This window comes from Herpailurus yagouaroundi, unplaced genomic scaffold (assembly GCF_014898765.1).
Source record: "Herpailurus yagouaroundi ecotype Mexico unplaced genomic scaffold, PumYag 159, whole genome shotgun sequence".
In the NCBI taxonomy this organism is placed as follows: domain Eukaryota; kingdom Metazoa; phylum Chordata; class Mammalia; order Carnivora; family Felidae; genus Herpailurus; species Herpailurus yagouaroundi.
In genome coordinates, this window is record NW_024412400.1 from 689,538 (window position 1) to 702,165 (window position 12,628).

General features: G+C 50.0%; 1 protein-coding gene across 11 annotated transcripts in view; it reads right to left on the bottom strand.

Annotated features, from left to right (window-relative positions):
- Window positions 1-12,628, bottom strand: part of LOC121033407 (uncharacterized) — a 125,702-nt gene that overhangs the window by 36,888 nt on the left and 76,186 nt on the right. For 3 of the 11 annotated variants that reach the window (XM_040479591.1, XM_040479593.1, XM_040479594.1), the window contains 2 exons: window positions 11,446-11,632; window positions 1,814-2,050 (listed from right to left, as the gene is read on the bottom strand). The exons of 7 other annotated variants lie outside the window; for them this stretch is intronic. The gene's annotated coding sequence lies outside the window, so the exon portion shown is untranslated. The remainder of the gene's footprint in view (window positions 1-1,813; window positions 2,051-11,445; window positions 11,633-12,628) is intronic. One more of the 11 variants, XM_040479592.1, reaches the window with a different exon arrangement.

Here is a 12,628-nt window from a genome sequence, read left to right on the forward strand (position 1 = left end):
CCGGGCATTTGTCCCAGAAAAATTAAAGCTTATGGTCATGCAAGAACCTGTACACAATTGCTTGTAGCAGTCTTCCTTGTAGTAGCCCCAACTGGAAACCACCAAAACGTCCCCCCCAAAAGTACACAGTAAAACAAACTGGGGCATGCCTGTACCACGGAATACTACTCAGCATTCCAAAGGAACAAGTTGTTGACACAACGATGTGGATGGGTCTCAAGGGCATTATACTGGGTAAAACAGCAACTACCAGCTTCACATAATGAACGATTCCATTTATGTTACGTTCTCAAAATGCTAAGAATTACAGAGGTGGAGAACAGGCTAGTGACTGCCAGGGGTTCAAGATGGTGAAGGGGGTGCGGGGTGTGTGGGACCCAAAGAGGTAGCACGAACGAAGGAGACCCCCGGGTGATGCACAATTCTCCATCTGGACTGTGGTGATGGCCACACAATCCACATGTGTGATTTTGTATGGTTGGTTTTAATAATATACTATTGGTTATGTAAGATGTCACCACAGCGGGGGCGACTGGGTGGCTCGGTCGGTTAAGCGTCTGACTTCGGCTCAGGTCGTGATCTCGTGGTCCGTGAGTTCGAGCCCTGCGTCGGGCTCTGTGCTGACTGCTCAGAGCCTAGAGCCTGTTTCAGATTCTGTGTCTCCCGCTCTCTCTGCCCCTCCCCTGTTCATGCTCTGTCTCTCTCTGTCTCAAAAATAAATAAACGTTAAAAAAATTAAAAAAAAAAAAAAGATGTCACCACAGTGGGCGGTGGGGGGAGGGAACTGGATAAAAGATGCCTAGGACCTCTCTGTAGTATCTTTGCAGCTTTCTATGAATTTATAACTATTCCTGAAAAAACATTTTTTTTTTTTTAAAGTTACTAAAGGTTAGGATACAAGCTATCTGAGATCAGGGAACTTACTGATTCTCGGGTATTTTATCTTTAGCACCTAAACAGTGACTCACTCATAGTAGGCTCTCAATTAATATTTGGGAACTAGATGAACACTTCTGTTAAAGAGTCCATTTTTGTTGTCCAAGGAACATGATTATAAATGGTGAACCTCTGGAAACATAAAGACTACATGGTAAATGATGGCTCTTTCTAGAGATGCGACAGAGATGGGAAGAGAAGTTGGAAAGAGGTGAGAAAACAGAGATCTTATAAACAATGCAGAAACACAGACTAAAGGGCTACATTTTTCGTTCCTTTCTACCTCCATCATTCCAAAAGAGGTTCTTCCTCATCTTAATGATTTTTTTAAAGGTTTGAATGTTGATTTATTTTTGAGAGACAGAGAGAGAGGGAAGACGGAGCAGGGGAGGGGCAGAGAGAGAGGGAGACACAGAATCGGAAGCAGGCTCCAGGCTCTGGGCTGTCAGCAGAGAGCCCGACGCAGGGCTCATATCCATGAACCGCTGAGATCATGACTTGAGCTGAAGTCGAACGCTCAACCGACTGAGCCACCCAGGCGCCCCTCATCTTAATGATTTCTCAAAACTAGAATACATGCGTGATGTAAAAACAAGCAAATATACACATAGATGAGGGAATCTCCCCGATGTCTTGCCTCTGCTGTACTGAAAGACGGTGAGTGGAGGAAGCCTGTGGTGTACCCAGCGGTGAGGGGTTTAGGGGGGCAACCCACCCACCGTGTGCCACGGCATGTTCCAGGTTGTCTCTGAACAGATACGCCGACCAACCACAGGGTAGAAATGCATGTTACATAGGAAATAAGTCCAGGTGGCTTTCAAGATTCTGAAATTCTTAAAATACCTTATAAAAATCATATTATGTAAGTAGTACCTACCTACTTGAGAATCCTTCTTTTCCCAACTTCTGTTGCCTTTCTGTAGTGAAGCACCGCACAAGACACTTTTTAACCATCGTCTTCAACGACTGTGGTGTCTCAACTAATTAACTGCCCTCTGCAGGTGGTGCTGTAAACGCCCCTGTCCATCACAGGGAAGACGCACTGAAAAATGATCCATTTTCTGAATTTCTCTTTTAACTTCCGATCTTCTGCTGGATCATGGCTTGAATGTGCCTATTTTAGTGCAGACATTGTACCCGTGTGCAAAAAGACCACAGCAGACAGTGAAAGTTTCATTAGTAACACTTTAGTTTTACATTACATCATACAGCGCTGTAGGCTTTTCAGAGCGCCTCTACCTGTATCTTTTTAAAAGCACATAATAGCCCTGCGAGGTACGGAGTATAAAAACAATCTCAAGGAATGAAATATCATACCTAAGATTTCATGTTTAGACAGGAGATGAGTCAGAAACTGAACCAGAGATTTTTGCCTCCCATTATACCCTGCTTTTATGTGTTCTAGAAGGCATGCTATTTGTTACAGTCTTATAAAAACAATGCCTATTTGCAATGATGGCTGTTTCTCTTTGTTCTTCCTGCTTAACATAATACCTCAACTCTACATGTGTTCTCCCTAAATGCAAATTTAAAACATTGGCAGATATTTATTAAAGCCCAGCTATAATTTAGAGACCCAACATTCTAGTTGTGGAAGAGCTGAGCTGATTTTCTAAAAAAATTCTGCTGGGAGAATTGAATAAAGGAATCTTCCGCCCCCAAAGTCATCCTTAATTAAAAGAACAAAACTTACGGGGCACCTGGGTGACTTAGTTGGTTAAGCCTTCAACTTTAGGTTAGGTCATGATCTCATGGCTCATGCATTCGAGCCCTGCGTCGGGCTCTGTGCTGACAGGTCAGAGCCCGGAGCCTGCTTCGGATTCTGTGTCTCCCTCTCTCTCTCTCTCTCTCAAAAATAAACATTAAACAAAAATTTTTTTTAAAAAAGAACAGAAGTTATAATCTTTTACAAAGCAAAGCCAAAGCACATCCTTGCTTTCATTAAAAAAAAAAAAATCAGAAGTACAGCAAAATAACCACAGTGGAATTGTGAAGTCTTTGTTACTACTGTTAAAAGCCAGATTTACGAAGTTGGAAGGGTATAAGGTCACGTACTGCTTAAAGCTTTAAGCCATCTTCTTGGTGAGAAGCGAGACCATCAAAGGTTGTGCCGGCGTGCTGAGGGGAAATGGAGCTGCAAAATGAAATGTGTCAAAAAAAAAAAAAAAAAAAAAAGGGAAAAGTGTGGAAAACCTGGAGAGTCTACTAAGTAAGTGGGGACTAGGATTCAGGCAGGTATTGTTACGAATGCTTTCTTGGGGAGCGCTCTGACATCAGTGGTTTTCAAACTATGCTGCACAGAGATTCACATGCACTGTTTAGGGAAAAGCCCCGATCAATGCCTGTGTCTCTCCCCAGATACTCAACCAGTGTGGGGCCGGTCTGGGGAGAGGGTTTCGAAAAGCTCCCCCACCCAGGTAATTCTCACGGGCACCGAGGTCTGAGCCCTCCGTGAGGGAGAGATCTTAAAGATCATCCCCGTGGGTGGTGACTGTGGGGAGAGAGGCCATGGGAGCCCGAGGGCCAGCCATCCCAAGACGAGGAGACGGGGAGACACGGACGTGTTGGGCAGCCCTGCGGGGTGCCCCACGCACCGGTCATGCCCCCGGGCTTCGGCCGGCCCCTGGGTTCTAACTCAGCGGGCCCGAGGCAAAGGGAAAAGCAGGAGGTACCCTCTGTGTCTCGAGGGAGCCAACCCTGATAAAAATGGGATCCTTATGGTCTCTTTTTAATTTTCTGACGACCCCTTTCATTTTCTTTATCAAGAAAAAAAGAAAGAAAGTGAGAGTTGACAAGGGTTAGCGACTCCTCATTTCCCAATCTGGATCTGGGGAAATCAGCCTCATAGTTAATCGGCCAAGAATTACATTTTCCCGTGTTGACCTGGCGAGAACATCTCCAACATCACGGCACAGATACCTTTCTTTTAAACACCAAATGATTTTTTAGGGGCGCCTGGGTGGCTCAGTCAGTTAAGCGCCCGAATTCGGCTCGGGTCATGATCTCACGGTTCATTGTGAGTTTGAGCCCCTCATCGGGCTCTGTGATGACAGCTCGGAGCCTGGAGCCTCCTTCGGATTCTGTGTCTCCTCTCTCTGGTCCTCCCCCTTTCGCACACACACTCTGTCTCTCCAAAATAAATAAAAAAGGATTTACAAGAATAAAAGCCAACTGATATTAAAAAAAAATTATGTTGAGAGAGAGTGCATGCAAGTGGGGGAGGGGCAGAGAGAGACTCCCAAGCAGGCTCCACGCTCAGTGCAGAGACCGACGTGGACCTCATGACGGAGACATCATGACCTGAGCCAGACATTTCACCCACTGGGCCAGCCAGGTGCCCCCCAAAACCAAGCGAATTTGATTAAGGGCAGAAACCAACCCTTTCTTCTGTTACCACACGGTAAGTGAGTTCGGACACTTTTGGTCAAAGAAACAAAAAAAGCTACACACCCCGGAAACTATATGAGGTGTGGTTTGCTGAAGAGAGCAGACAGAAAGGGAAGACACGTGGATGAAGGCAGTCAAAGCACCGAGCTATCCACGAAAGGCTGCTGGACAAAGTCGCCTCGGGGGCAGACAACCTTCAAACTTTTTAGGTCTCGTCCAAGGGGAGCGGACGAAGGTCAAGGAGAGACAGAGGCACAAGCCTGGGAGTCACCTGAGACTGGCACCACCCGCCTCCATCACCTAAGAGGGAGAAATTAAGCTGTTGATGAGGACCTTCGATATAAAGGCAGAAATCTCTCTCCTGCTTTTCTCCTTCCTGTCTTCTCTGGGAGTCATTAAGAAATAGACCATTAGAGGGACACCCGGGTGGCTCCTGGTTTTGGCTAGGGTCATGAAGCCACGGTTCGTGGGTCGGTATTCATTGCGTATTAATCCCCTCAAAATTGGTCTTTGCAGGGAAACTTTGCTTTTTAAAAAATCAGTATGTGTTGAATAAAGGCAGTTGGTCTGGGCGTTGCTGAGGGGCCAGCACCTCCAGAGAGGCAAAGCCGTGGGCCTCCCGCTCCTCTCTGTGTGGGCTCCCAGCCCCCGTCCCTGCCACTCGGTGAAATGCATTTTCTGCCTCTCCCGGCTAATAGACTCTCTTCAAAAATGGAAGTTAATCCTTGGGCAACGCAATGTTAAACCGCCCGAGGAAGAATTAAATATTTCAGAAGAGAACATGGTAAAAAATGGCAACTGCTATTTTAGATTCTTTGAAAATTTAAGTAGGAGAGCAAAAAATAGAAAGCAGCTTGTACTTGGTACAATGGATCTAAGTTCACTTTTGTGAGATTCTCAAGAACGTGCAGGCAGACAGAGACACCGCAAAATGCTGGGACACGGAGGGGACCGGGCCGCTCCGGTCAGAATTTCAGAGGCCCCGAGACTGCTTCAATCGCTCAGGAGTGACAAGCACGTGCGGCTTAAAAAAAGAAAACTGACCCATTTCCCTTGTCCTCGCCGGAAGGTGGAGGCAAGTAAAACGTGCCCGCTTGAGAGGAGCAGGCTCTGGAGTTGGACAGCTTGGGGGGCGGGGGGGGGGGGCCCGGGCCCCCCCGGGGGGCCCCCCCCCCCCCCGGCCTGGAACAGTGCTTGGCCTCCTCTGAGAAGAGCCCAGAGAGCCTGTGGGCCGGGCAGGTGTGAGTCCCGCTTGAGTGCTGAGCAGTCAATACGGGCCGGATTATGATGACACACAATCGCGAAGCAGACCGAGGCTGGGTCCATTTTTACCGCAGAAGTACAAAGAGAAAGCACTCTTTCCTCCGCAGACCCAGGCAAACCAGGTAATTGTAAAAATGCTGCAATCATTTTTCTACCCTGCGCTTTTACAATCCAATTTATTGCCCTGCTCCTCACAGCTGCTTTCCAGAGCCCGCACACTGCGGTTAGAACATATTAGCCGGAGTCAGAATAGCAGGTTCAAGCATTTATGTATTTATTGCGTGCCTCAAAGAGGCACAAGTGATGTGACTTCAATTGTTTTAATTTGCTATGCCTCGTCTCCCTCTGCCTACTCGTGTAGGCAGCCAGCAGGGAGGGAATGGGCTCTTCTTCTGCCCCGAACGTGCCACCCAGGCAGGGGCCTGGGTGGGTCCCAAAGGCACCCCCACCGCCAACACCACGCACGGTGTGGGCTCCGAGCCTGATCCAGCCTGAAGACACCCCAATCTTGCCTGCTGAGGGCCAGCTCTCAGGGCTTCCAACCTCTGCTCTTGTGACCAGTTTTGATTCCCCATGATGGGGCGGGGGGCAACTACCATGAGGACTTCCTGTGCTTTCTCTCCTTATTTTGCCTGAGCCAGTCCCTTAGCCCCTCTGGGCCTCAGTTTCTCCATCTGTGAAACGGGGATGAGGAAAGCTGCTTCCACAGGTGGGGGGCAGACTAAATCAGGTAATAAAGTGCTGGGTGGTTTACGAAATGTTGGCTCTGTTACTACAGAATTAAGATGTCTGCTTCTCCCCAAGCCCACGTGGAACACAGCTCCAGGCCCCCAAACGCCCCAGCCCGACCTTGTTCAAAGTCCTAAAGGGGCCTCCCTGCCTCCCACCTGCAATACCCCTCCCCCGAAGTCTTTGCCCAGTCTGAGTCCTACTGCTCATTTCCATCTTGTCTCCAATGCCACCCTTTCCGTGAGGCCTCTCCACATGTCTGCTGGCCAGCTCTCCTCCCTTCCTGGACCTTCCATCGCGTGTTATAAAGCCACAGGCGTGTGTTATGGATCGACACGCGTCGTCAGTGCCGCTGCCCTTCAGGCCCTAGGCACGGGCTGCATCTTACTTGGTCCTCTCCACCCTGTCCACGGCTTGCACCTAGCTTTAGCTAACTGTCAGTCTGCTCACTTGAACTAAACAACCCAGCTTTCCGTGATCCTGACTCAGGGTCTCGCAGTTTTATGTATCAGGTTCCCAACTCGATCAGACCTAAATGAGTGTCCTAGATGCAGAGGCGCCCAGAATCTGAGACAAGCTGTGCTGCTGAGGGCACCAGGGAAGGGGGCCCCAGCGTTCCTGAAAAGCCTCGTGGTGGCCTGGGACAGGAATGGCACTTTTCATTGAAGGAATGCTTCTAGACAAAACCCCTGGATATGGGTGTCGTGAAACACACAGTGGAAGGCACACAATAGCACGTTGACATCGTTACTCTGCATTGTTCTTTTCTCTTTTTTTTACATTTATTCTTTTTTGAGAGACAGAGATTCAATTTTGAGAGGGCAAGCAGAGGAGGGGCAGAGAGACAGAGGGAGACACAGAATCCGAAGCAGCAGGCCCTGAGCTGTCAGCACAGAGCCCAACGCGGGGCTCGAACTCACGGACCGCGAGATCACAACCTGAGCTAAAATCAGGCGCCCCAAAATGTGCAATGTTCTAATTAAGGGACTGGTGGAATTTGGGTCCTCTGAACTTCTCCTGAGCATCTCTGGTTAGGGTGGAAATAGCCCAAGCTGGCTCACGCACTAGACAGCCGTTAGGAACGTGGGTGCTGCGGCTGGACAGGCCTAATCCCACCATTCCCATCTGGGTGCCCCTCATCAAACGTAACTGATCCGTGTATGTCCCAGCCTCTTTCTCGCTGAAAGACGTGGGCAGGGTGACAAGGGGACCATACTCCCACCTCAGAGGCCTCTGGCACGGCGACGAGCTACGCGGATCTTGGTGCAGTCCCCGGCATACAGTAAGTGCTCAGTAATGCTTTTGCTGGAATGCTGCCATAGATGCATCTGGACCTGAGGTGAGGGTGCGATTCCACTTGGAGTAAATTAAGTCCCCGCAATCTATCGCGAGCCAGAGATTATGGGTGAACCTGTCTCGCTTGGTGAGCTTGAGTGGAAAGAAAACAATCCAGAAAGAGAAAAGAAAGTGACCAGACCCAGGTATATCTACACCACGCATGCTGGCAGATGTGGCACTCGGATTTTTTAAAAAGCAAGTTTAAGAAGAATGGGGTGGGGGTGGGTTGGATTAAGTTGAATGGGTTTTTCCACCTCATTGGCTTTAACTTTCAAAATAAACTGTCTTGTGACAATAACTACATCCCTAGCTCTCAGCTCGTCACCCAAAGGTAAGAACGACATAATAACAGGTAACAGGGAAAGGTGGGTCCCAGCTGAGGACCCTTGGGAGTGGAGAAGCCAAGATACTGCTTGCTCTCGTATGGCTTACTCTTAGCCAGGGAGGGCCCTGAGAGGGGGGTCCAAGAAACCACCATCCCCAAAGCCCTGTGCTTTTCAAATCCAGAAGCACTCTAACAGCCCTCTTCAGGTGATGAGGAAAAGGGACACTGGGGACCTGCCTTTTCTGAAATGTACTGGTGCAGTCAGAGGGGCGGGGCGGGGGGGGGGGCCAGCCTTGCAGCCAGCAGCATCAAGGAGGCTTTTATTTTATTATTTTTTTTATATATGAAATTTATTGTCAAATTGGTTTCCATACAACACCCAGTGCTCATCCCAATCACGGAGGCTTTTAAAGGGGCTCATGAACTATCTGCCTTCATCCAGGACTCAAATTTCCCCAAGAAACGGAAGGAAACCACTTTTAGTGTGTACAGGGGGGCAGAGAGAAGGGAGTAGTAGTGAAAACCATCTAGCACAGGAATTAGAAAACCCACTTCAAGAAGATCCGAAAGCCACGGGGCTAATCTATTTATGGTACACTGATCCCAACAGTTAATCTACAATGTGCAAGAGAGGTTTTGCCTCCAGAAGTGTCTGCTTTTAAGCAGCCATTGGGCTTACGCTAAACCCAGTGGCTGGTACACTGTGGGCACCAGCAGAGAATGTCTCCTGAAGATGTGTTCAGAAGGGCGGCGGAGGGTGACGTGCTGGGGTAGAAGTGAGCTCACTGCTTTGGGCCGCATTCCTTTTTCTTTTTTCTTTTCTTCTGCTGCAGCTGTTGCTTTTTCTCCCCCTCTAATCACTAGAAAAGGCCTCCCTGGGCCTCACTGTCCACACTGGGCCCAGAGACCAACAGCACTTGGCTGCAGACCCTCGGGCCCACTGCGCACCTGCTGGCTTAGAACCTGCATTGAACGGGGTGAGGGAACTCTAGGGCGAACTTTACTAACATGAAGGTTCTGGTGACTTGAAGAGGAAGGGGAAAGGTGGACTCCTACAAGGCTACTTGTTTAAGAACATTAGTCTCAAGCACCAGTTAGGGAAAAACATTTTCCAGGGAAAAAAAAATTAAGGGAAGGTACCGTTTGGAAATTCTGGTTTCTGCTAATTTCATAAAAGCAAATCACAGGCTAGAAAAGGCTCACCAATCGCTGGGAGCTCACTCTGTATTCATCGTCATTACTCAGCCTACATGGGTTACTAAGATGATACTTCTTTTTTTATTATTATGCTTTTTTCTGGAGGGAAGAGTGACCAGAGATGTATACCTGTCAAACCCACTACTGGAGTCAAACCCACTCCTTCCCCCCTCGGTTCCTCCCCAGTAATGTTCCATGTCCTTCCGGATGTGGGCACGTGCAGCTGGGCTCCCAGCCAACTATCACCTGCTCAGGCTGCCCAGTGCCCGTCTCCGTCAATCTGCCGCTGTGCCTGCATCATTTCTGGTCTCCCTCACCCTGCAGCTTGGCTGTGAATGTACTATGTCCTTTTCTTGCCCCTTCAGACCCCCTCTTCTCCCTTTGTTGCCCAGCTCCGGGACTGGGGAGATTGACACACGGTAGGGACTTCACCAATGGTTCCCAGCTCTCCGGGTGGGGAGGTGAGTGAGGCTGGCACACTGTTTTGGGCTCACCTTCTGCCAGCTCCCTCCTCGAGTCCCCACAGGCCGGCCACCAGTCCAGGGACTGCCACCAGTCCAGGGACTGCATCTCTCTGGTTCCCCCACCCCCTGCCCATTTCTGTGCACCACCACTTAAGCTAAACTCTCCTCAGTGACCCAACCTGAGTGTGCCATCTGTCCCCTCCTGGGCCCTGACCACTGACACACAGGTCTGCTACTCCCCACACCTTACGTTCCTGAACATCCCCACAGCTTTGTAAAAGATAAACCCAGTGGTGGTTTCGTCCCCCTTTGGCCTCTCTCTATTGCATCTGATAGTTCCCCAAACACATCACATTCAGAATATCTGAAATAACTCCTTTTTCTCCCCAAATCTGCTCCCCCACCCTCTTCCAGGGGCGTCACCACCTGCCCCACACAGACTTCCACCCTGCCACCACCTCCCCTCCAGGGGGAGGGATGGCCTCCCACATTGCACCCGCCCATGCCCCAGCATACGGTTTGGTGCCTCACCACCTTTGCAGCCGGAGGACAGCCTGCATGCAGCCTCCCGTCACCTGTGGAAATCAATCCTCCGGCAGGACTCCAGTGCAATGCACATCGCCGCCCAGCCACCACACCCCTGCTCTTGTTCACGGCTCCCATGGTGAGGATCTGTCCCCATCCCGGGCATCTTCTAGAGTTCAGATCTGGCTCAGGAAACCCTAAGGGGCTCTCTCTTTCTCTCATTTCCTACGGTCCCTTATTTTCTGTCCCATTTATCATTAAACAATCAGTCACGTCCTACTTCTGGTTGCCCTGATCTGCTACGAAAGACACACGTTTAACTCTTCACCTGCACCTACCTGCCCCAACCAGACCTAAGTGCTCCGGAGCTGTGACTACTTGCATATCTCGACACCTCTGTCAGCATCTAGCAAAGCGTGATACAAATAGAAGGTGCCAGAAAAGCAGAATGTGACCCTCCAGTTTACGGTAGGGGACGTATGAATAAAAGAATAAACAGAAATAAAAGCTAAAGGCCATTTTGGGTTCTCCGAGTGCCCTGTGAACCAGAGAAGGTGCAGGGACAGTCACCCCAATCACTTGTGCTCCAAGCTGCCTAAAACGAGGTTCCCAATTTCTGGTTTCCAGAAATTGGTTGCTATGTAAGTCTGGTCTCATTACAACCAATGTGTCGCAAATTCTATTGTAATACATATTATGGCTTACAGATGTTCTTCTCCAAAGATGCTGAAGTGTTGCTGCATCCTGACCCTCACGTGAGACCCCCCTGTGCCTGCTAACCTCACCCCTGCTCAGGTACAAGCCACCACTCCTTACCGTGACCCCGTCTAATCCACGCTCCCTACAGCAGCAAGAGAATGAAAAAATGAGCAAAGCCGATCATGTCATTCTCTATCACCCTGACTTCCAGTTCCCCAAGGCCATCCCTGCCTGCTGTCCCTGCTGCCCCTCCCTCCACCCCTGCTCAGCCCCCCTCCACCTGGCAGCCTCCTTAACCCATCCTCCAGGTTTGTGCCGAAATGTCACTTAACACCTGTTCACTCTCCCTCCTGCCCATACGACATAAACTCAGAGGCAGCGAGTCTGGTCTGATGCCCTCCGCGTCTGGTAGACCCTGTGCATAGTAGGCCATCAAGATGTCAGTTTCACTTTCTGCAAGAGAAAGCCACAACAGAGCGGGATCCGAGATGCTACTTATTCCAAAGAGTTACTCCCTGACGTGCCCCAAAGTGTCATTCTCGTCTCAGACTCATCAGGGCTATCATACCCAGAGAAACTCACTCTGTCCCTGCTGTGGAGTCCTTGGTTGGTGAGGAGGTGACAGGCCGAGTGAGGGTCCCCCGTGCCTGGGGCAGATGCATCTCAGTCTCTCCACTGGCCTCTTCGGAGATAGCGAACCGCCGAGTGATTTTGGAGAAGTTACTCAGATGTTGGCCCCTGGTTTCCCTCTTTGTTACTGTAGTAAAATCTACATAATGTGAAATTTACTGTTTTAATCATTTTTCAGCGCATAGTTCTGTGGCATTAAGTACATTCACACTGCAGGGCCACCAGCACCTACCTCCAGAACGTTTTCACCTTCCCAAAGTATAAAACTACCCATTCAGCTCTAACTTCCCCTGTGGTAGCCCCCGGAGCCACACAGAGAGGGTCTGTTTTGGTGATCTTGGCTCCTCTAGGGATCGAATATGAGAGGAATCATACAGCTCCTGTCTTTTTGTGCCTGGCTTATGTCCCTTAGCATGTTACCCTCACCGTTCACATGTGTTGCAGCCTGTATCCGATCTTCCTTCCTTTTTTAAGGCTGAACAGTAAAGTTCCATTGTATGCACAGACCACATTTTGTTTCTTCGTCCATCTTTGCACCTGTCCATGGGCACTCGCTTCCACCTTTTAGTCTTCCTTCCAGTAAATCACTGTAATCACTTCCAGTAAATCCAGTACAATCACTACTTTCAACCCGCCAGAAACGATAAAGCAAACAACCCTCCCCCAGTCGACTGCAGCAGGTAGGTCCCGCCAGTGCCCTGCCCACAGTCCCCTGGGACCTGCTGGGGCCACCCAGGGTTTCCTGCCCCAAGCTTGGAATCTTTCTGCCTGAAGGTGCAGAGGAAAGGCTGGAAGTGCTGGCACATGAAAGCCCCGGGAGCACCCTGCAGCCCGTGACCATGAGACTGGGGGTGAATGTCTCGCTCAGCTTCCTCACCCCTTGGTGGCTGCAGCCACCTACTCTGGAATGAATATGCCTGCTGTCCTGGTCCCTCCCCTCCCCTGTCTCCCCTCCCCTCTCCCCTGCTGTCCTGGCTCCCTTCCTTCCCCTGTCCCCCCTCTCCTCTCCCCTGCTGTCCTAGTTTCCTCCCCTCCCCTGTCTCCCCTCCCCTCTCCCCTGCTGTCCTGGCTCCCTTCCCTCCCACATCTCCCCTCTCCTCTCCCCTGCTGTCCTGGCTCCCTTCCCTCCCCTGTC